The sequence below is a fragment of the Prinia subflava genome, chromosome 28 (assembly GCF_021018805.1).
Source record: "Prinia subflava isolate CZ2003 ecotype Zambia chromosome 28, Cam_Psub_1.2, whole genome shotgun sequence".
In the NCBI taxonomy this organism is placed as follows: domain Eukaryota; kingdom Metazoa; phylum Chordata; class Aves; order Passeriformes; family Cisticolidae; genus Prinia; species Prinia subflava.
The window spans coordinates 2,696,002-2,718,261 of record NC_086274.1 but is presented as its reverse complement, the minus strand read 5'-3'; the positions used below and the strand labels follow the sequence as shown (position 1 = coordinate 2,718,261).

The window sequence follows — 22,260 nt, the reverse complement described above, 5'->3', positions numbered from 1 at the left end:
TATGATAGGGACAGAAAGTTTCTCGTACTACTCTGGCTTCATGCTGCTTTGTCAGACTTCTCAGCTCCTGGGATGCAACAGCATTCAGTCTCCATTTAAGCTTCTGTGCTGATACAGAAAGCATTATTCTGAAAGCATTCAGGAAAAGACAATGAGAGAAGCACACAGGGGGAAGAGCTGGATTCCCCAGAACGATGCTGAACAGAAGCAAGGTCTGGCTGGGGCTCAGACTATCACATGTGACCCATCCCTTCATCTGTTGTTGACTAATTACCAACAGGGTACAATTTGTTACAGGCAGGACAACCCAGATGTTGGGAGAACGAAAAGGATTCCAGGCTGCAAAATGACCCGGGCAGTGACTTTCTCCCTGAGTTGCAGAGTGTTTGAAAGGACATGCTGAGTGAATGGGAGAAAGGTGAAAGTTAGAGAGAGACGCAGCTGACTGGGGATTATAAGGCTGACATGTTCGAGTGCCTCTGATTTTCCTATAGCCCTGTTAAGAAGCTGCTCAGTTTACATCCTTTTTGATAACTCAGAAATAATTAGGAGGTTTTGGTTCTGCCCCTCTGCCTGCCTGATCCAGAATGAGAACCATACCTTTCAAAAAGTTTGCTCTGCAAGAAAGGTGATTTTCCAGCCTCTGGTTCAGAGCAGCCAAACTGTCTGAGCCAGGCTTACAAGATTTTGAATGCTGGACTAACCCCAGCCCCAGGACTGTACAGCTCTAGTTGTACAGGCTCTAGAGATTCTTACCTTCCCAGAAGGACAAATTTCACAGTTCAAACAGTCCCTTGGGAACATCCCGCCATCCAGTGTAACGATTTTCTAGGCAAGCACCCAAAGCAAACTACTCTCAGGTAACAGAGCCAAAAGTTTCAAGAAATGCTCCCTAATCTTGGTTTGAGCATGTTTGCAAGCTTACTGTTCTGTGTGTACCCTGGGAGGAGACAGGTGTGGAGAGGGGAGGAGACAGGAGTGTGAGGAGCAGGGCTGGAGCAGACCTGCCGGTAGCTGCAGATGACTCTTAATTTCACACCCCAAAGCTGTCAGCAGGGTTCTTGGTTTGTTCTGCCTGCATTTTGCTGCCTCTCTCCACCAGCCCCTAGCCACCTTGAGGGAGTCCATGCAGATTTCATGAGTTCCCTAACTCCCGGTGTGGGAGATGTGATGCTGAAGGCAGAGCAGGGAGCTTTCAATTATTGATGAGAGCGACCTCTCTTTAAACAAGGAATGCATAATTCATGGCAGCGCCGGTATTTGTGGTGAGCAGCACCGGTTCAGTCTCTGCCGCGCTGAAATGCACAGGAAGCCGCTGTCCCCTCTCCCCCCATTCCCTCGGGCCCATCAGAGCCTTCAGCTGAAACTACAACAGTGCTAAAAATTGAGACAGGCCAAGATGCTGCAGTGCTTCCCCTCACCAGGCAGCTGCCTGCCTCTTTGAGATGTGCACAATAAAGCGGGAGGATGGATTCAAGGAACCAGAGAAGTGGGTGGAATGGGTTATTGCTCTGGGATAAGCACGGGTAATTACAGTGCAAACACAGCCAAAACAGGGCATTTCTCAGTAGCGAGACTCCTCTGACCCCGACAGGTATTCAGGGATGGCATCGTTGTGGGACAGAAAGGATAGGCTAGATCTAAAGGACAGTGCCTTAGGGTTTACATCCAGCTGTATTTCTTGTGGGGGTGGGAAAAAGGAGGGAAAAGGCAGATTTGGTTTTCTGCTCAGAAAGTAGCAGTTTCTCCCCTAAACTCTTCTGGAACTGGGTAACTTAAAAACAAAGGGGGAAAAAAAAGAGAAGCAGTTTTTCTTGGAAGGGAAACGTTTATCATACAATCATGGAATGTTTTTGATTGGAAGGGACCTTAATTATCATCTAGTTCCAACCCCTCTGCTGTGGGCAGGGATACCTTCCACTAGATCAGGTTTCTCAAAGCCCCATCCAACCTGGCCTTGAGCACTTCTAGGGATGGACTATCCATCATAACTCTGGACAACCCGGGCCAGCGCCTCTCTGCCCTCGAAGTGAAGAATGTCTTCCTAATATTTAACCTAAGCCTACCCTCTTTCAGTTTGAGCCCATTCCCCCTTATTCTTTCACTACGTGCCTTTGTAAAGAGTCCCTCTCCAGATGTCTTGTAGCCCCTTTTAGGTGTCTGAAGGTGCTTTGAGGTCTCCCCAGAGCCTTCTCCAGGCTGAACAGCCCCAACTCTTTCAGCCTGCCTTCGTAGGAGAGACGGATGGAACAGGGAAGAGAAAGGCACTGATCCTGCAAATGGGATTTTGACCTCTCAGTAGCCTAGGCAATAGTAGGAGACTGCAGTTCTGTCCCAAGGTGTAAGAGTTCTTCTCTTGCTCTTCTGCTGGGGTTTTTATCATCCCTCTGCAGCAGACCTGGTGAAGAGCTGCAGGCAAGTGACACCCGCAATCTGAATGAGGTGAGCACTCCCCTACTGCTCATGGGGAGAGAGGGCAAAGGAAAATTAACCAAGTCCCCTGGAGAGACAAAACCCAGGGAACTACAAATAATAAAACAATACAGGGAAGGATGGCCAGGTCCTTCCCCACAGCAGGAAGAGTAGAACTACCAGCAGCTGCATAGTTTCAAGGCTCAGCCCCATCAATACTCTGTCGATTGGTGCACAGGCTCCTGTGGGGACAACTTCCCCAGGAAGTGAGTCACTCCCAATGAAACAGCTGTCCTTCCCAAGCCCCTGCACCTCTCAGATGTCAAGTAAGGCTTTATCCTCTCTGCCCTGATCCCTTCACCATATGGGAGCACAGTTACTTCAGCCCAGAAACCAGGCTTGTCCCTTGGGAATACACCATGCACAACCGCCATCCCTCCCTCCACTGCCCGCATGAAGCCAAGCTGAGCATTCCTCAAAGCTTGGTCTGTGAACAGCTTGACACAGCACCTTTCTCAAGAGCATCCTTGTCCTAGACACGTGGCTTGTGTGTGGGAGCATGGACTGGCAGAAGGTGATGCTTTATACAGGGATTTCTTCCAAGTCAAAAAAATCCAACCCAACAGAAAAAAAACCAAAAAAACCATTGATGGAGCTAATTAAATCTGCTGGCTAGGTCCCACAGGAGTCAATACTTTGGAGACAGCACGTGGCTCAGCCTGCTATCTCCAGGTAGATCAAGGGTATCCAGACACTATCTGGGCTATCAGCAGGAATGGAGATAACCCAGTTTGAATACAGACTAGACCTTGAACTTGGCTGCAAAGCCCGTCCTTGCAGGGAGCCTTCCGGAGCTGAAAAAGGAGGTCTAGGCCAGGCTATTTTTAATCAGCCCAGACCCAAATGTCCTTCACATTTGATCCATATAACCTGTCACTGCATTCCTGCCCTCTGAGCATGGGCAAGGGTGGGCTGTGACTCAGAGGGACACAGCCCTCTGCCCCATCACAGTTTCCCTGCTCTGCAGAGCCATAATCCAGGGGTGCCAGAAATACCCAGAGAAAGATTAGCAGCTCAGGCCCGGAGAGAAGCAGGGGGTACCAGATGTCTCCTGAGAAAGGTAGCTCTCTCCTGAAAGACCTCTAAGCTTGGAGTTATCCTCCCTTGAAAGGGAACTCAGGGGCTTATTCAGACATCAGCTTCTCTTCCCTGCTGCAGAGCTCTGGCAAAACTGAGGTCCTTTTTAGATGCTGATGACTATTACAGAATAATAATTCCAAGTGTATCAGCATGAATCAGCCCAATATCTGCATTAGCCAGAAAAAACAAACAAACAAACAAACAAAAAAAACCCCACCACCACCACCACCAACAAAAAAACCCCACAAACAAACAAACAAACAAACGGCAGCTTTTTTTTTTTTTTCCAAGGAGGCAAAATAATTCTAAGGAAACAAAAACAATAGTGGATTGTTCCAAAGTTTCTGTGTATCTCATTCAGAGCTTTCCCTACTGAATTAACAGCTGATGCCTGTTCAGCAGGAGTGGGAGCTGTCATTTTACAGCATTTTTACACAAGCAGAAAGGAAAAACCCATAGTATTTCCTTCCAGAGCATTTTCAAAGATGGAGAGGAATTACTTTTTCAGAGAAAAAGGCATTAGGCATTATTTGATGGATAATTACATTTCACAGGTGCTTGTTATGGGGGGAAGAAATCACATTGATCACAAGCTCCTTGTAAAGATATGGGGCCCAAAGGCCAATGGTATTCCTCTGGTAGCAGCCAGGATACAGAGACAGGCTTTGATCTCAGCTATGTGTCAATATGACATCAAATGCAGAACTCCAGAGGAACATGCTATTACTAATGCACACCCTTGATTGATTTAGACAGCTTGTTTTCCTCCTGCTTTCAAAGGCAATGTTGAAATGCTCTTCCCTGCTGGACTTCCCCACTACTCCTAGGGAGGGCAAAAGAAAGCAAAGGAGAAATTGCTGTGGTTGAAATCACGGTGCAAATGAGTAGGGAAGCAGTTATGCCATTTAAAACACCAGTGTAGCTAAATGTGTCTACTGTCTTTCCAAAATCTGTGGAAATACTGGCATCTTCATGGTTACATGTGTGTGCTGGCCCCTTGAAGAATCAGAGCCCTGATCTGTTATTGTATGGAAAGAACTGTGGGCAGACAATGAGTGCAGTGTAATGGCAAGAATCCCCCTGAGTTTTTATTTGGGAATGCTGGCTGAATTATGTGATCGATAAAAGCATCGTGCAAACAGCAACTTTGTGCAGAATGTTCTTGTGGGTGGCTGCTCCATATGGATTAAGAGAGAGAGGACACTGGACAGCACTGATGCCACATCATGCAGGTGTTAGTTGTGTGAGATTAGAGAGAGGAGAAACACCACTTTGGTGTCTTTGATGGACATTTTTGCTGTTGCTGCTCTCTGAGCTGTGGGAAATACGCTCACTTTGTAACTGGCTGAGATGGTCCTAAATGCTAATTCTGATTTCTTCCCCCAAATAAATCATCAGCACTCATTATATTTGCCACTTGCTGTGCAGCATTCAAGTGTCATGCAGACACTTTTAGAAACAAACACAGAATGGATAAATTGGCACCTAGAGAATTGTCTTTTGCAATTGATATACGTTATGGTCCGCTGCTTGATTTATACCTTAAATGCCACTGCTAATCTGTATAGCTGGGGTTGATTAAAAGAAACACTAAAATGAAAATTAGAGTCAGCAGACAGTATTTATTTTTCTGCCTTCTGCATGTGAAATAAAAAGGGAAGAAAAGAGCAAAAGAAAGAAGGGGCAGGAAGCTGATGGTCAGTGTCCTGCTAGGACTGCCCTGCTGTCCTTCCCTGTCCTAACAGGGAAGTTGTTGACTCTGGAATACAGGCAAGCCACATTCAAATTACGTGCCAAGGTGTTTGAGATCAAGGGACCCAGATGCAATTCCCACCTTCTGGGAATCCCAGGGGAGCAATATCTAACTTAGGCACTGGTAGCAGCTGCTAGTATATATCCCTGCATCATGATCAGAGTAAGTTTTATTTTGTAGAAAAAGTAAGCAGTGGATGCATGTGGGTGAACAGATGGAACTGAGGAGTAGCAAAAGTCAAATGCCCCTTTCTAACAACAATCCAAGCCTACCAGAAAAAAAAAGATGTGGGTTTGGTTTCTGTTTTGATGTGTCTTGCACAGTTAAAATGGAAGAGTCTGTTGGGAAGGAAGGGAAAGCTGTGAGGGAATTGAGGGCAGACGAGCTCACAGCATGAGAAACAAACTGCTCTCTCTCTTAAGAGTGCATGGGGCTTGCCATAGGGCTTGCTTATATAGGGATTGCTCTCTGCCATACTCCTTAATTGCACATGAAAGCAGCCTGGTCTGAAAGTGTCTTTGCATGTAGTGTTTATAAACCTTCCCTTGGGAGGGAGGTCAGCCTGTGCTGTTTTGTACTCATGGGCTTATTTCTGAAATTGTGTGCTTCAGGCTGCCCCAGGCCTGAATGCAAAAGGGGGTTGATACCACCAGCCCTAGGCTGCTGAGTTGCCAGCTCGAGCTGTTTCCTGGGACTGGAGTATCATCTTTGCACAACTACAACCGCAATAACCCTGGAAGATGTGTCTCCCCAGCTCTTACAGCTCTGCACTCAGGGTGTGCTGGAAAATGCTGTCCTTCCTACCTTCCTTCCACATTCATGGGCTCCCAGTTGGCCTTGGACAGAATAACTGATGAATAGATACTTCTGGCTGGAGAGGGAAGATGAACTAAGCTTTTTTTGAACCCTTCTCTGCAGTTTGAGAGCCCTTGGAGCTTCAAAAGCACACCAAGTTGGCCTGGAAGATCAGGGCAGACAAAGAGTAGTTTCTTGTTAAAACCAGAAATGGTCTGCTGCTATGGTTCTGAGAGATGAATTTGAATCTCTCATGATTCTGGGGATGAATCTGGCTCCCTCCTTGTGCTCGGGGAAGGAAAGTTCTCTCTGGTTTTGAGGATGTTTGTGGAGGTCAACAAGCCAGGTTAGGTATTTCTAGCTTCACACATGCACGTGAACTACCTCCATCCATTACCAGCTCCGCAAAAAATACCCCTGAAGGGCCAGCAACAGCTTCTAGGCAGAGGAAACATCCAAAAACTTCTTGGGAAGGAAGAAACTGGATTTTTGTTTCTGCTGTTGTAACTAATTTCTAAGCCATTTGTGTTTGTTCTGGTGCTCAGGTTAGGACCCATGTTTGGGTTAGGAAAGAAATACTTGGTATCAGATTTTGTCAGTCTGGTAAGTTCAATGCAGAGGGGAGTATACAAGAGGAGAAATCTTGCCTAGTGATGGTTTTGCACCAGTGTTTAACAGTTCCAGGACTTGATTTGACTTCAGAAGAGCTACAGTCCAAGCGTGGCTTGGCATGGCTTGATGGACTAGGATTAAAACTTGCTAAGATGGCAGCTTATCCACCACTGAACAGGAGCTGGTGTTGACAAAAGAGCCATAAGCATCCTCTGCAGCACCTCCAGAATAGGCTGCAGAGTGGGACAAAGTATACAGAGTTTGTCTTGCAAGCTGACATGACTAGGAGCACAAGTGGGAAGACTGGTCATGATACAGGAACAGTCTTGGATTTGTTCTCAAGAGGGTGACAAGAGAGGCTCTTTGAGGTGATAAGAGCAATTTTAAATCATCCTTTCTCAAAGAATCCTTTGGGGTTAACTATATTCACCCCTAAAAATCAGCACAGAGGTCAGCAGTGATGATCTTAGCAGAATACTTATTGGTGTCCTTCCCCTTGTAATGGAGCTGCTGATGCATATTGAGTAACAAGAGATTTATTGTGTTTTCCTTAATGCTCCAAGAATCCTATTCTAACACAGAAGTTAGAAACCTCACTTTGGCTGTAAAAAACCCTCCTGTTATAATTGGATGACATGCTGCTGAGCACTGTAGGTTTGAGAAAAATAGGAAACAGTATGAGAGTTGCTAACCAGAATGGGAAACACACTGGGATTACTGGAGGAGTTATGGAGAAGCCTGTGGGCTGCTACAGTTCAAGAGGTTCTGGTATCCCATGCTGGAGGGCAGACATATGAGTTAAGGCAGAGCAGGGCACTGGACTGAGCACCTGAAATAACTAATTGTTCACAAAACAGAAAATGTAAGAGGTTGGTGGGAGTAGGATGGAGGAGGTAGTTCCAAAGGCAAAAAGAAAACAAAAATAGGCTGGGGAAACAATGTTGGCCAGGCTGAGATCTGCCACTTAATAACACTTGACAAAATGCAAATAATTCCTCCTTCCTAAGGATCTGCCAGGGGATGCCTCAGCTATCTGGGGTCAGTGATTAACACTCCTACCTCCTTTTCTATTGCTCCACAGAGATGAGGAGCTGGCACACATGTCTGAGGGAGGAAAAAAACTTGCTGTGGATGGTGGAGCAGCAGGGTTTGCCAGCTTGCCTCTGACTGCCCAGCCCAGCCCTGAGATACAGCTCAGGCGGGCTCATGTTTGACTTCAGCACACGCTGCTTGTGGGCTTTGTAGAGGTGCACAGGGATAATCAGGATTTGGTTCTGTTTGCTTGCTAATTTCAGCCCCTGCTGTGAGATTTGGATGTTTCTGAGGATTCTGTATTAGCTTTAATGATTAAAAAATTATTTCAATGCTTAGTGAAGAAGATGCATGATCTATCATTGAAGCCGCTTAGCAACAGGACTCATTAAGTCACATATTAGTACAGAAAGATATCCTTGCCCCAGCGCCCTCTTGGAATGACTATCCACTCATCTAAACAAGATAAAGGTCTTTGCTGGCCTCCTCTGAGGCCAGAGGATAAAGCAGTCAACTGTGAAACAAGATTTCTTGGTTCTTTTCTGGGCTTCAACTATGCGTCAGTACGTGGATCTGGGCAAATCATTTCACCTGCTTCAGTGCCTCAGTTCCCCCACAGGTAAGATAAGCACAACAATGTATAAGCACTCTGGGGAAATGACTTTCAAGTGCCTAAGCTCATTAGAGAAAAAACAACCAGTGCAGTGAATAAAACTGTCCCAGCCCCTTGCTGGTAGTTTGTACCAACCACACGGTTCACTTTGTTCTCCTGAAGCCCCAGATACAGTTAGCTAATTACAGGGGAGAAAAAAGATCTTCCCCTAGCTCCTTACCACCTGGTGGTAGCCAAGCACAGATGTTAAAATTTGTCATTTGGCTCAAAAGCATTAATTTTAGGCAAATCATTTCTGATTGTCCTTCAAGGAAGGAAAGGGTCTGCCAGTTCTGGGGCAGGATCTATTTTTGCTAGAAGGAGCACTGTTAAATACCACATCTGAGAGGAGAACAGTAATACTTTGTGTTTTATTCCGAGAGTCATTCACTGAATCTCCCAGGCAGCAACATTCTTAGGAGGAAAAACAGAAGAGGGGTGGAGGAAGCAGGTGTGAGAGCAGACATTTCAGTCCACAGTGAAAAAGCTGAGGCATTCCTGATTCTTTGGCTTACATGCAGAACATTGAACTTCATATCGGATGCACAAGCCTTGGTCACACCTTAGTATGGGGTAAGGGAAACATAAATGAAAGGAATTCAAGGGAAGAAAAATAGGTGTAGGAGAGAAACTAAGGTGTGACTGAAAGTGATTCCTGAGGAAGGGAAAGGGAACAGAAGAAATGAGGTTAATGGGAATGCGAAAGTCAGAGAAAGGAGGAGGAACAAACAAGGGTGAGGGAGCAGGAGACCAAGTGGGGCAGCAAGCAGGAGGCACAGTCAAATCATCTGAGTTCTCTCTGAAGAGATTGCCTATTTTGTTTCTGCCTTTTTTTTGTGTGTGATCTTGCCTTAAAATTGCAGGAATGTGGCGGCACAGCACTCGCGCTCTGATTTATTAATTCCATCCCGTCCCACAAGCCCATAAAACAAAAGCATCTGTGTTTGCTCAAGAGAAAACCATGAAGGGCCTCATTCACGTCAGAGGTGGAGAGAGAAGCTGGCAGATACAGGAAAGTCATCGTCTCCTCCTTCCCTTTCACCTTTGTATGGATCTGGGCTGGGGGAAGGGCCTCGGGAGAGAAGGATCCAGGGGATGAGGTATCAGCAGGGAGAAAGTTAAGATCATCTGGCATTCGTGCTGGAGAAAGTGGAGGGGAGACACAACGCACACAATGGCTGGACCAGTGAGGAAGGCACCCCAGCGTGGCAGAGAGGACAAGATCCCTTGCTGCCACCCAGGCTCACCCAGCACTTTGTGCAGTATTACCCCAATGAATGTCAGCCCCATGGCTGTGGTCACAGTCAGGGCTTTCATGAGGCTTAGCACTGTTGCCTAACCTATAGCTATGGACATAACCATAAAAATAAATTAAATCTGCCAGTCATAGGAGAAATACCCCTTTACAGCTGTTTTTAGCTTTCAGAATGAGGGAGGGTCAGGACAAGATGAATGTTAACTATCCTACTTTAACAGCTGGGGCATGAAGGGGGAGAGGAGCCAGCAACCTCTACTCCTGCCAGGCAAGGATCAACTGTGCAGTTTCTATCAAGAGGCACTGGGAGATTTTTTTGGGAGAAGAGGACCTTGCTAAAACCCTGCCCTTAAGGACAGTGTCTTAAGAGGCCGGGCTGCCCTGCAACACCCCAAGGGAGCATCACCTCAGGGGAGGCAGGGTCTGCAAGTTGCTGCTGCCTGCCTGGCCCTTGGCTTTTCCTCCGAGTTCTCCCACACAAGGATTGCCGAGGAGCAATCCTGCTTTGCTTAGCAAATCACAGTTCCCATGTGCCCTGTACTCCCACACACAGACCCACCGTGAACTTACAGAACGAGACAACACTGCTGCTCTAAAATCTTTTATCCAGAGATCAGATTGCCCGACTGCTAACCCTGTTCAGCTCTAAGTAATCCCAGCACTTTGCTTGGCTAGAGGTTGGCTGTACTGGGAATAAATGCCCTTGACAAGGGGTAACATCCAAAAAAAACCATTTCCTTTTGCAATGCAGCATTATTCACAGACCAGCACCACATAAAGTTGCCAGGACGCTGGCAGTCTGCTAAAATCCACAACACGGGCAGGGGAAGTGGCAGCGTAAGCACCACTGGACCAGCTCAAATCTCAGCAGAAGTTAACCTGAACCTGCTCCAGCTGACAAACCCCAAACCTGCAAGAGCTAAGTGTCAGCACACAGGCTGGGAAATAAGATTTTTTTGCTTCTGCCTGGAAATTAAAATATGCCCCAGTGATCTTCACTTGAACATGTCTGTGTCCTTTTGTCCCTTGTCTCTACATTGATCAGTGTTGTGGGTTTTGGAAGAAATAAAAAATCCTAGGCTAGAGGATGTGAGAGGAGGTTCAACCCTGAAGATTTAGATCTATTTCAAGTGGACTGCACTGTCCAGTGATGAACAATCTACTATCCATCACAATTTCTCTTCTTCCTGAATCCTACACTCAGCACCAGCAGCATCTTGTAGCACAGAGTTCCTTATGTCACAATGCACAGCATGGAAAAATACTTACTTTTATCATCCAATTGCTACCTTTCATCTTTTCCTGAATGCAGTCCAGTTCCTCTACTGAGAAAAGACGTGTAGAGAAGCATTCATTCTCCCTCCTCTCTGTTGTTGACTGCTTCATTTTTCACCCCAATGTCCCTCCTCATGTGTCTTCTTGAGCTAACCAACCCCATCTTAAGGAATCCCTCTATGTGCACCAGGCATTAGTGGGATTACCTGATCAGAGTAGGGATGAACAGCAAACAAAATATGAAGGTCCCCGTGCTGGAGCTGTGCATCCCAATTCTGTGTCTTAGACCTGGGAAACTGTGTCTCGTGAGGAAACTTAGATCACATTTCATAAATCTCAGGAATTTGCAGAGTGCAATGTTTTCATCTCAGGCAGAAAGATGTCAGACAGCCCCCCACACTGCGTGGTGGAAGAAGCCAACAAGGCAGTTGATTGAACACTTGGGAACACTGGCAAAGTAGATAAATTCGAGTTTTAAGGAAAGGCCTTCGGGAGCATGAATGTCACAGGAGAGCAAGCTAGAAGAGACTTCAAGCTCTTAATTATGAGCCTGCACAGCCTAAAACAGCGTGAAAGATTAAAGGACCAAGTTTTTTAAGTGTGCTGATCACAGGTTGAGGTGTGGTTTGGTGAACTACCCCAACCTGGAGGAATCAGTGATGTCTGACCAGTGTCCCTTTCGAAGAATTGGCCTTAGGCAGTCCTGTGTGCACCCGAGACGAGGGTGCTGACAGCCACAGGTCTCATCCATGCCCTGTATTTATTAGTCCTTTGTGCTGCTGGTAGGTTTTAAATCGCAGTCCTGGTAGGCTGAGCTGCTTCCCAGGAAGTGCTTCCCAGAGAGGCAGGGGCCTCTCGCCTGTGAGACAGATGATCTGGGGCTGTCTCAGCTCTGCCGTGTCTCCCTTGTAAAGAGGGGGCAGTCATCCTGACAAACAGCTCTGTATGTAGGCAGGGAGTGCTCTTAATCACACATGCCGAGTACTTGGAGATCTCGGGATGGGAAGCAGTGCAGAAAAGCATAATGCTTATTATTAGGCAGAAAGGCCAGGAGCAAAAAGGGCAGAGTGATTTTATACTCCTCCAGGGCCCTGGAGGTGTGTGGGACCCAGATTCCAGTCTGGCTTATTACCTCCCTTTTAGGCTTCTTCTTTTATTAGGAACAATTAGATACAAGGAGGAAGGGGACAGATATCATCTTTCCTGTGTACATCCTGCAGAATAATTGCAGAGCTTTCTCAGAGCAATTTTGCGTGCTCAGTAAAGGGCATCTTTGAAGCCTATCAAATATCTCATCCCTTGTAGGCATACACATGAAGGCTTGCAGCACACATACTTATTGCTCCCAAGTACTGTGAACAGGAAAGACCATCAAAAGTGCTCAGGGAGAGGAAGAAGAGGCCTTGGAAGTAGTTCCAGGAGGTGGATGGAGTTTGTGGGGTGGCTTCTTATGACTGGAACAGGAACATTGCCTCTTGAGGCATTGGAGGAAAGCAGGAGGTGACTGTGCCTGCAGCACCAGCACCCTGGGAGAGAGGGACAGCCGAGGCTGGAGTTATGAAGGCACTGAGAACCACAGGGATGTGTAGAGCACTGTCATTGGCAGGTGATTACCTCGGTGAAGAGGGCAGGAAAGCCATCCAGGGGTACAGCTAGAGTCAATCCAACCCAGGCTCCTGCCAGCAAGCTGCCTGCAAGGTATGGCTTTGATCTCGGGCACTAAGGACATCTCCTGGCCTGCTGAAGCAGAGGAAAGTTCCCTGCCAAAGAGCACCTTTACCAGGGCTTCGTAAGCAAGAAGAAAGGATGCTGGGTACACAGGAGACACAGCCTTGAGCTGTCCAGTACACCCTCGGACACTCTGCAGGGAAGATGTCATTAGAGAACACAGGCACCAGGCACCAAAATATTCCCAGACCATGGAGAAAATATGAATTTAAGAGCTGTACATTGTGGAACGTTGTGTACATTTCTTCTCTTGCGTACATTTAGCTGCTGTATAGCTCTGTACAGCTCCCTAGGCAACAGTCTTCCCCGATGACACTGTAACAAAGCCCAAAGGTGCGGGAGCTTCCCTCATTAAAACCCTTGTCGTGGGAGCAAGTCTCCTCAGCCCAACTGCTTTGCTTTCTATCCTGTGGCTGGTAAAGTGTCTTGCAAGCCAGGCTGAGGCCCTTTGTAGTAAAGGTGGCTGCATCTCAGCTGGTTGAATTGCTTTGGGATTGCAAGGTTGCCTAGATGATTTCGCTATTATTATTATTACTACTACTATTGTTGTTACTATACTGAAAATGCCAAAGAAGAGCTTTAACCTGGTCTCACCAGATTCCTGAAACACCCGATACGATGTGTTAGCTGCACATCTTCCTCTGCACATTAACTGCTCTGCGGAGCCTTAATTCAATGCAGACTGAAGTGCCCTGAAAGCAGCACCAAAGTCACTCCTGGGAGGGATGGGGGGAGGGAGGGCAGGAATCACGGTCACGGAGCTCCTGGCCTCACACGGGGCAGGCACAGCGTGTGCTCACGCTCGGTCTGTATCCCAGGTATGCCTGCCAACAGATAGATTCCAGGAAACCATGGAGCAGGCACCAACCAAAGCTGATGGAGCCCCCACATCCTGCTCCAGGGCACGGAGAAAAGGGGATTGGCAGAGTGCACAGCTGCAAACAGATGTGACACAGGCTGTCACACAGAGCTCTGCTGGTGGCCTCCTCCTGCCCTGTAACCCTCTACTGCCTGAGACTGAGGTCCCCATAATCTCCCACTGAGGAATCGCATTTTAGAATAATGATGGCCTCCCTTCTGTGAGGCTCCTATCCTGCTGTCTCTGTGCACCTGTCTCCTAGCTTGTGCAAGTGCTATATGGCCTCTGTTCCTAGTCCTGTCTGAGGCTAGTGAGGCCAATACCCTGCACTTCTGCTGGCTGTCCAGAGGTGCAAGGCGTGAACCTCCCCACCCATTTTCCCCTTTTTGCACCTGATGAGATTTAAGCCCCAGCAGAACTAGGTGATCAGACTCATGTGTGAAGCTGCTGTACCTTGCTATACTCTCTGCAATGTGCTTTGCACAAGGAAGCCTCCTCTGGGTCCGAAAAATGAGCTGAAGGCACCTGCAGGGGCTGCATTGCTCACTCTCCCCTGCTCACTTGCTGAGCTGTGTGGACTTCAAGTTATCGGACAGGTATTTTATTTATAGCTTGTCATTACTGCTCTGCTATGGTGGTGCTTGGTGCTGCCCTGCTCATTTCAACACCCCTTCTCTCCAGCTGCACTGAAATTGCCCCTTGTCAGGTTTCCCCTATGGAATTACTAAGGAACTGGCTGCTTCTCTCCAGATTTGCAGCACCTTGAGGGGCTTCTCTCTCTGTCAGGCATTTGCTGCTGAGCCTTCTCCTCTTCTCCCCTGGCCCGGGGCTGGATGAGTGAGTGGCTGGAGCGGGAGGCCAAAAAAAAGTACTTTCCAACTCACCTAGCAACATCCACCCCAAACTGCTCCAGAAAAACAGCCAGCGCATCCCTCGGTAGACGCCCGTGTGCGGCGCAGGGGTAGAAGCGGGCAGAACCCTTCCCCAGACCTCCTCCTCTTGCCCTTTCCCAATCCACCTCTCCAGAGCCCCTCGCTGGGATGCCCACTTGGGGTCGGTTCCCAGCTACCTGTGTCTGCACACAGCCCCCTTGTAGCCCTTCTGTAGTTTGGTTTCTCCGGTATTTGTCACCAAGAGGCGCAATAAAACCTCTCCGGGAGCGGCGGCGCGCCCGGGACCCGCGTTTGGGTACCCTTGCTCGGAGATTCCCGGGTGGACACACAGCAGGAACGGGGGCATCTCCCCACAGCTGGAAAATTCCAGCCTGGGAGTGGGATGTCGCTCCCCTGGAAGGTGTTCGGACCAAGCTGTGGGGGGATGCAGGGACAGGGGCTCCCCGTCCAGCGCGGAACCGGTTCGGGCGCTGAGCGGGGATGAAGTTCGGGCATGCAGCTGCCGCTCCAGGGGCAGGGCACCCCTCCAGCGCCAAGCGCCGGGGGACCGCAAGGTCACCGCTGTATCCCCAGCGCTGCTCCCACCCCCAAAGCCCCGGTGCCCGAGAGCGGGGTCTCCCGCTTACCTGGCGAGATGGACCGGTCACGGCAGAGACGCCGGGGCGCCGGGCGCGGGGCGGCACCGCGCCGGGGGCTGCCGGGGGAGCATCGCCCGCCGCCGGGCGGAGGCGTGTCCTCCCTGCGCCCTGGGAACGGCACCGGCAGCGGCAGCGGGACCGGCCCGTCGGCGCTGCCGGCGGATGGCGGCGCCCGCCTTCAGACGGCGCCGGCGATGCGGCTACGCGCGGCGCGGAGCCGATTTAAGGCCACCCCGTGCCGGGGGTGGGGGGAGCGCCGAGGGCCGCCCGCAGCGGCTCCTGCGCGCCGCGCATCCCGCGGGGCCACCTTAAGCAGGGAAGGGGCGAGCGCGGAGCCAGCGACGGGGGAAGGAGCGGCGAGGAGGCGACCCGAGCCGGGAAAAGGGAGAAAGGCGAGCGGGGCCGGGCACGGCCGCAGCGCTGCCCCCGCCGCCCGCAGCGGGGCCGGGCACCTTCGAAGGGGGAGGGTTCCCTGCCCCGAGCCGGCCGCTGCTCTTCCCGCCGAAGGCGAGGGGCGGGATTCTTTTTGCCCGTCCCGAGGGTCTCTCTTTGCCGCTGACCGGTGCTGGGGTGATTTCCCGCTCCGGCTGCTTCAAGAGCGAGCCACCTGCCATAGCTATAGGCCGTGCGGGTTCGCTGTCTATAAAGCAACCTAGGAGTCACGGACCGGACTTCTGGGATTTGGTCCCCTCAGTTGCTGCTTGATGCGCGCATCACCACTGCTTGCCTCAGTTTCCCTGAGGTGGGGTAATGGTGATGTTGGTGCAACCACTTACCACTGCAGCAGCAGCTGGGCCATTCCGTGCTCTGGCCACATGAACAGCCACAGCCAATGCTTTGTCTGGCGGCCTCTGCCTCGGAGCAGGTTAATGGGAGCAGAAGACCGGCCCGCTTCAGTTTTCCCGTTCCTGCCGCCCGGAAGAAGCTGTCTCTTGGCCATAATAAAGTCACCATGCCGTTGAAAGAGGGTGTGAGAAGCAGCTCCTACTTCAGCCTCCCAGCTGGGGCAGGATGCACAGAGGGCAGAAGTGAGGGCTGTCACACCTCAGCCCTGCTGTAGGAGACTTCTCCTTGCACTGGGCTGCACAGTGCACATCTGTCCCTCCCTTACCCTTCTGAGGGTTGTGACTGCCATATTCCGGTAGTTTCTCCTGAAGAGGTTTCAGTGAAACAGCTCTCAGAAAACCGTGAGGCACAGAAGTTAGCACAGTCCCAGGCTCAGGTTGGACTTGTTGATCACATTGGGCTTCGGGTAACAAAGCTCCTGCCATGGGAGGCAGTAAGCAGGGCAAAATATTTTGAGATCCTTGGCTGGCTCTTATTCTGCCCTGGCATCCTAGGCTGCCCTTAATGGTAGGAAGCCATCCATGCATCAATGCATCCATCCATGCATCCATGCATCCATGCATCCATCCATGCATCCATGCATCCATCCATCCATCCATCCATGCATCCATCCATCCATCCATCCATCCAGTGTTGGAGGCATGAAGTCCCCAGGTTGCACGGTCAGCCCAGAAGGGTTCTGTGTGCTTGTGGATGAAAGCCATTGTGTGGGTGTCAGGAAATGGCAAGATGCTTCCCCACAGATGGCTCAGCAGAAGCCTGGATTCCTCTTGCACTACTGGCAGAAGCTTTATGGTGCTCCAAGAATGAGTTATCTGGGTTGTTCCAGCTCTGCAGCACCTTGATTTTAGGAAAATCTGCACCAAAGAAATTGATTCATACGCCTGCAAAGCATTGAATCTTTCAGAATTCCCTGGGATAAGGCAGAGACTTTCTCCTCCTGTGGCTGGAGAAAGAACTTGTGGAGGAGTTAATTGACTCATTTTTTACCACAGGCATCTTGGGGGGCTAGTGAGCTGCAGGCAATCCTTGAGTGAACACCCTAACCCTGGGACCTCTCTAGGAGAGGTTGGTTAAGGACTTTGACTTCTGGGGTTCTCTCTGGAGAGGAAAAGCATGAGAAAGAGATCAGATCCAAGGCTGCTGGAAACTTGGGAAGTCCAAACCACTCAGGCTTTGCTTAGTCATGCTCCAGGCTCTTCTTTTTTATGTCCACAACCTTTGACATGGCTGTTTCACTGCTACACACAGAGCCACAGTTTAGTCAGTCTGTCCTATGGTTGGACTGAGGGTGCTGAGAGTTGGCAGTGCAGGAAGATGCTTCCCCTCATGCCACAGTCAGAGCTGGCTCCTGGCAAAAGCTGCACACTTCTGCAATGAGATTCAGTTCTGGGGCAAGTGAGTCTGTGAGAGATACTTTTCTTGGATAGAAGCATCCACAGTAGATGTATTGGAGGAGACAGTGGAGTATCCAGTGTGCTACAGTCTTCTTTATCGCTCCTGAAGGCAGTGGCTATGGCACTCTGTGTTCCTAGCCACATGGCAGTGGAGTTGCTGCCCTGGTTACCTTTCTCCTTCCACTGCCACCACAGCTCTGTCCAGCACAGACATATGCAGCGATCCATACTGCAGCTCTTCCCTCTTCCCTGGCATGCTATACTTTCCTAGGCCATCTGCCCCTCTCTCTGCCCACACTTCCTCCACTGAAAGTACAACATAATGTGAAACTCCATGAAACCTTCACCCTGAGGTTGTCACGAAGCTAAGCTCCTTCCCAAGTGATGAGTGTTTGGAGATCCTTGGAGAGATACTGTTGGCAGAGGGTAGCTTACAGTTGCAATCTCTGTGCAATTTATTCCTGCAATTTGCTTTTCTTGCTTTTTCACTGCCATGCCCTAAGGGGCCTGATGCTGTGTCAGCCTTCAGGCAGACCCACAGACCACATCCCTGAATCTTGCAGCAGCAAGTCACAGGAGAGGAAACACTGTGGAAAATGTTCACTGACTCGTGCTGCAAAGGAGGAAGCTGTGCCGCAGCGCTGGGAGCCTCCCGAGGTCTTACTCCATCTGGGCTGAGTGGCTGCAGCTGCTCCCCACCCCTCCTGTGGCAGCTCTTAGAAGCAATGCATGGCACAGTGTGTGTCTGAGGCACCTTCTAGGATTGGGGGAGCGAGCTGTTCGCACTTCCCACCCTTCCTTTTGACAGAGGATTTGGCTACAGGACAGCAGGGGCCTTGCAGGTGTCCTCTGCTGTGGGAATGTGTGTGGTGCTGTGCTGTTGGGACTGTCTTTTCACAGCTGGGATGAGAACTTGCCTCTTCAGTGCCCTCAAGGCAGGGGAGATGCAAAGAGAGCCATTGCGGATTGCCAGCTGGCATGGTGTGTTCCACAAACAAAAGGTGAGGAAGAGCTGGCAGCAGCCCTGGAGAAAGGCACACAGGGGATGTGGATTTGGGAGGGAAACCTACTGAAAAGGTCAGTCAAGAGTCATGCCTGCACCTGACATGGCCTGTGAAGCATTGCTAGGTAGTGGCATCACACAGTCTCTGTAAATACAAATCTCAAACCACTGCACACGCATACTAAAGTGAGTAAAAGCTTTCCTGTGAATTGAAAAGGTGGCACCCTTTCTGCTGAGATGGAGGATAAGCTCCGGAGAAGACAAGTTATCCCTCAAAGTCACCCCTGAAATCCATATCTGAGGGATGCAATGAGACACCAGAGGTCTTGCCTGCCAAGCTCCTCCTTGGTCAGGCGACATACAGCCCGATGGTATTTTCAGAGAGCTTGCTGAGCTGTCTTCTGCCTAGTCCACACATCTGCCCCAGGACAGACCCCCTTCCCAACTCCTTTCCTTCCCAACCTTCTGGATGTGGTTAAAGAGTAATGGCAGGGGATGAGAGGGGTGTCGGGTGTCAGGTGCATCTCTTCCAAGGTCCAAAGCTGCAACGGGGTCTCTCTCTCTCCTCATTGTAAATCTGCCTGAGAATGTGTGTTTTAGATCAAGGACAAGCAGTCCTTGATCTAAAGTCTGCCATCCTTTGAAGAACCTGTGCTTCAGCGAAGCAGCCAGCAGTTGCTGCCTGAAGAAGGCTGAAAAGCCACTCTGCAAAGCTCTGCAGTTTCATTTCTCTCTCCCTTGAAGCACCAGAGCTGTACACTAATCAAGCTATTTCTGCTACAAGCTTGGGAGGAAAGAAAGAGAGATTGTTAGTGTTAATGCTATTTTTAAATACTTTGCAGACTCTTGAATAGGATGATGATGGGGGCCGGGTAAGGACCCAGACAGAGACAGATTGATGTGTGGTAAACACATCTGCTGTTCTGCAACTGGGAGGCAGCTCTTTCTGCAGCACCACTCTAAGGTGCAGCAAGGAGCTGCTCTGAGGGCTCTGCTCACAGCCTCCAACAGGGCTTTGGCTTGCTGCTTCCAGTGCTCTCTGTTCCTTCCTCGGCCACCTGCAAGGCAGAGTTACTGCAGAGGGGCTTAGAGCTTGCAACCCCCCAGGAATCAGCTTCCAGTCGCACAGTGTGTGTAAAGGTTGCTGCATGCAGGACACAGCCCTCGCACACCTTCTGTGTGAGGGGAGCAATTGCCTTCTTCTGCATGTACCTTGCACCCTAGGGATGGGGTCTGTTCATGAAGTGTCTGAGTGACTGCCTTTCCTCAGATCCTCCTGCCCACCAGCTAAAGAAATGCACAACTAAAAAAAGTCTCAGGCTTTGGGCTCATCCCTGCAGGCAAGAATGTTCCCAGGTGATAGAGAGAGAACAGGATGGGAGCGGGGAGGTGAGAAGGAGTGTTGTACTGATGGAGAAGTTTAAAGAAACCCCAAACCATTGAGCTGTTTGGACAGGGGTTCTGTGTGTACCTCAAAGATGGCACTTCCGCATTCTACCCCTCTGCAAAAGTTTTGCAAAGGGAAAATATGATTTACCTTTTGATCGATTTATGACCCATTCTTTAGTGTCAAGCAGAGAGCTTTATCCTGAGGGTTGATCTCTATAGAATGGCTTAAAAAAGGAAGATGCTCTCTGTTAAACTGTCAGCTTTAAGAATTATTTCTATGCCATTCTGTCAGTCTCGTCTCCATTAAATTCCATAAGGCTTTTCCTTAAAGGTAACTGCTTTTGTAAGAAACTAAATCTTAAGTGAGCTATCTGCTGAAAGCATGGATGGATCCTCCATCCCATTACAGTGAATCGATGCACGAGTAGTTTTGAAAGCACTGTCATAGAGACCCTGACCTTGACGAGATGTTGCCACTCAGCACACCCTGACCACAGCAGATCTCTCTGCACTGCCATTCCTAACAGCCAGTATTAATCCTGCAGCCAGAGGGATGCGAACGGCCCTGCCTTCCATAACCGCTCTACCGACAGTGATCTCAAATCCTTTTTCCAGAAGCCGATCGTGACATGTCCTTTGTCCGTTCCTTCTGGGAGGCACAGGGAGGCTGGGGGTGGAGAACAGAGGGCAGTTGTCACCCAGCTCCTCGGCTGTATGAGAAAGTGGCTTCTGTTTCCCAGCTTCCCTCTGCTCCACATCTTTCATCGACATCAAATTGAACAAGACTTTCTTTTGTCCAAGGGGAATGAATGGTCCGCGCAGGGGTCAAATAGCACCGCCTGCCCAGGCTGGGACCTGCCTCACACAGTATGGGCTTGTCCTGGGGACACACAATCACTGTCAGTTGTGAGTGCCCCCAAGGCTGGCCTTCCCTCCTGGCACTGGACACAGGGGGGCAGAGTCCATGCATCCATCCAGCCACGGAGGGAGGTGAATGTCAGGGCAGTATTGCCCTCTGCAATATCCAGTGCTGCATCCATGCAACATCTAGTGGCTGGGGAGGACTTTGCTTGCTGGTCTCCCCCCCTTGCTGGGTTAGTCCTTGAATGCAAGTCTGAGCATGCCAGCAGTTCCATGTAGTCACAGCTGTGAAGTCCTGTACAAAAGACCTACATGTGGAGGTCAGATAGAAAATTTCTCTTGATGTGCTGATGTTCTGATCTGGGTAACAGCTCTAGTTGTGATTTTTGGTCTTTAAATGAGACACAGCCACAAATCCCTATGGATTCTTCGAGTCAGCCACATGCCTCCTCCAACACAAGTACGCAAAGTCATCTCATAAATGCGACAGAAGCTTTTGATCATCATCTGCTAGAACAGAATCTGCCTCTTGCTGTAGGTTATGCATCACAGGAAGATGCATGCTGGTCTTTGCTGGTGAACACTTAGATGTTTGTTCATCCGGCCTTCTAGTGCGTATGGGGCCCTCTGACTACGTCAGCTACTGAGGCCAGCCTTCTGAGGCTGGGTAGCCAAGTCTGGGCAGAGCCTTCCTTCTCAGGAGGGTTGAATCTGTTGATGAGAAAGCAGAATTTGTCAAGGCAGAGAAGGACATGGTGTCCAGTTTTCTTTGCATTGTCTTTTCCTCTAAGCCTGCAAGCTCTCCCTCAACAAGAAGAGCCTTTGCTGCCCCAGTGCAATCTTGCTGAGGTTTCTGCTTGGGAGATAGCTTGGACATTACAGATTCAGTGCAGTTAACATTCTTTGCTTTCTGGAAATCTCTTGAACACCAAGGTGATTACAGTGTGCTGAGTGGAACAGCAAAAAAGCCCAAGCCTGAGCCGAATGCCAAGACAGGCTGTTTCTGTGTCAATCAGCAATGAAGTCTGTGTCCATGGGCAAAACCAGGACATGAACAGGACAAGAGGCTGCGAATGTGTCTATAGAAGAGCTAAGGACTCTTGGTGATGGCTGTATTGTGCTGCAGCAGCAAATAGAAAGGCCACTGTGCTGGGCTCTTTGTTAAAGGCATCTCAACCTCTAAGCTGTCAGTTTTGAGTGCTTGTCATGCTTGGCCAGTTAATCCTTTTTGCGACATGGAACTATTTCAGTCCTGAAATAGAGTATTGCCAAGTGCTAGACCAGTGTGACATGACAATGACATAAGAGAGCTCAGAGAGCTTTCAGACCTCTGGACAAGGGTTTATGCTCCTGCTGATGTGCTGACTTTAAGAACAAGAGGTAGGGCCACCCAACTTGGAATAGGTGGAAAGACTCCATGAGCAAAGAAATGGGATGAGCTCATGAGCACCGATATGGAAGTCCCTTCCTCTCCATCCTCCTCCATCTGTTGACCTCATCTCAGCACTGCAGAGGACACTGCGTGGGAGATTCAAACGTTAATTCAGACTTTGGGCTTGCTCGGCTCTCAGCACCTCGCCCACACAAACCCTGCCAATAGTCATTATTGTGATGTCTTCAGAGCTACTTCCAGTGAGAAATATTGGGAGAAAAGTGATGGGTGGATGTAATGTAATGTGCTGATAACACACGCACCTTGTACCCCACTCTTTATTTCAGT

At 49.5% G+C, this 22,260-nt stretch overlaps 1 protein-coding gene across 3 annotated transcripts in view; it reads right to left on the bottom strand.

Moving 5' to 3' along the window:
* The window catches only part of LOC134562507 (galactosylgalactosylxylosylprotein 3-beta-glucuronosyltransferase 1-like), a 28,495-nt gene extending 12,785 nt beyond the window's left edge, over nucleotides 1-15,710 (bottom strand). Inside the window, exon 1 of one of the 3 annotated variants that reach the window (XM_063419933.1) lies at nucleotides 15,033-15,710. The gene's annotated coding sequence lies outside the window, so the exon portion shown is untranslated. The remainder of the gene's footprint in view (nucleotides 1-15,032) is intronic. The other 2 variants (XM_063419931.1, XM_063419930.1) reach the window with 2 other exon arrangements.
* Nucleotides 15,711-22,260: the final 6,550 nt, after the last annotated feature.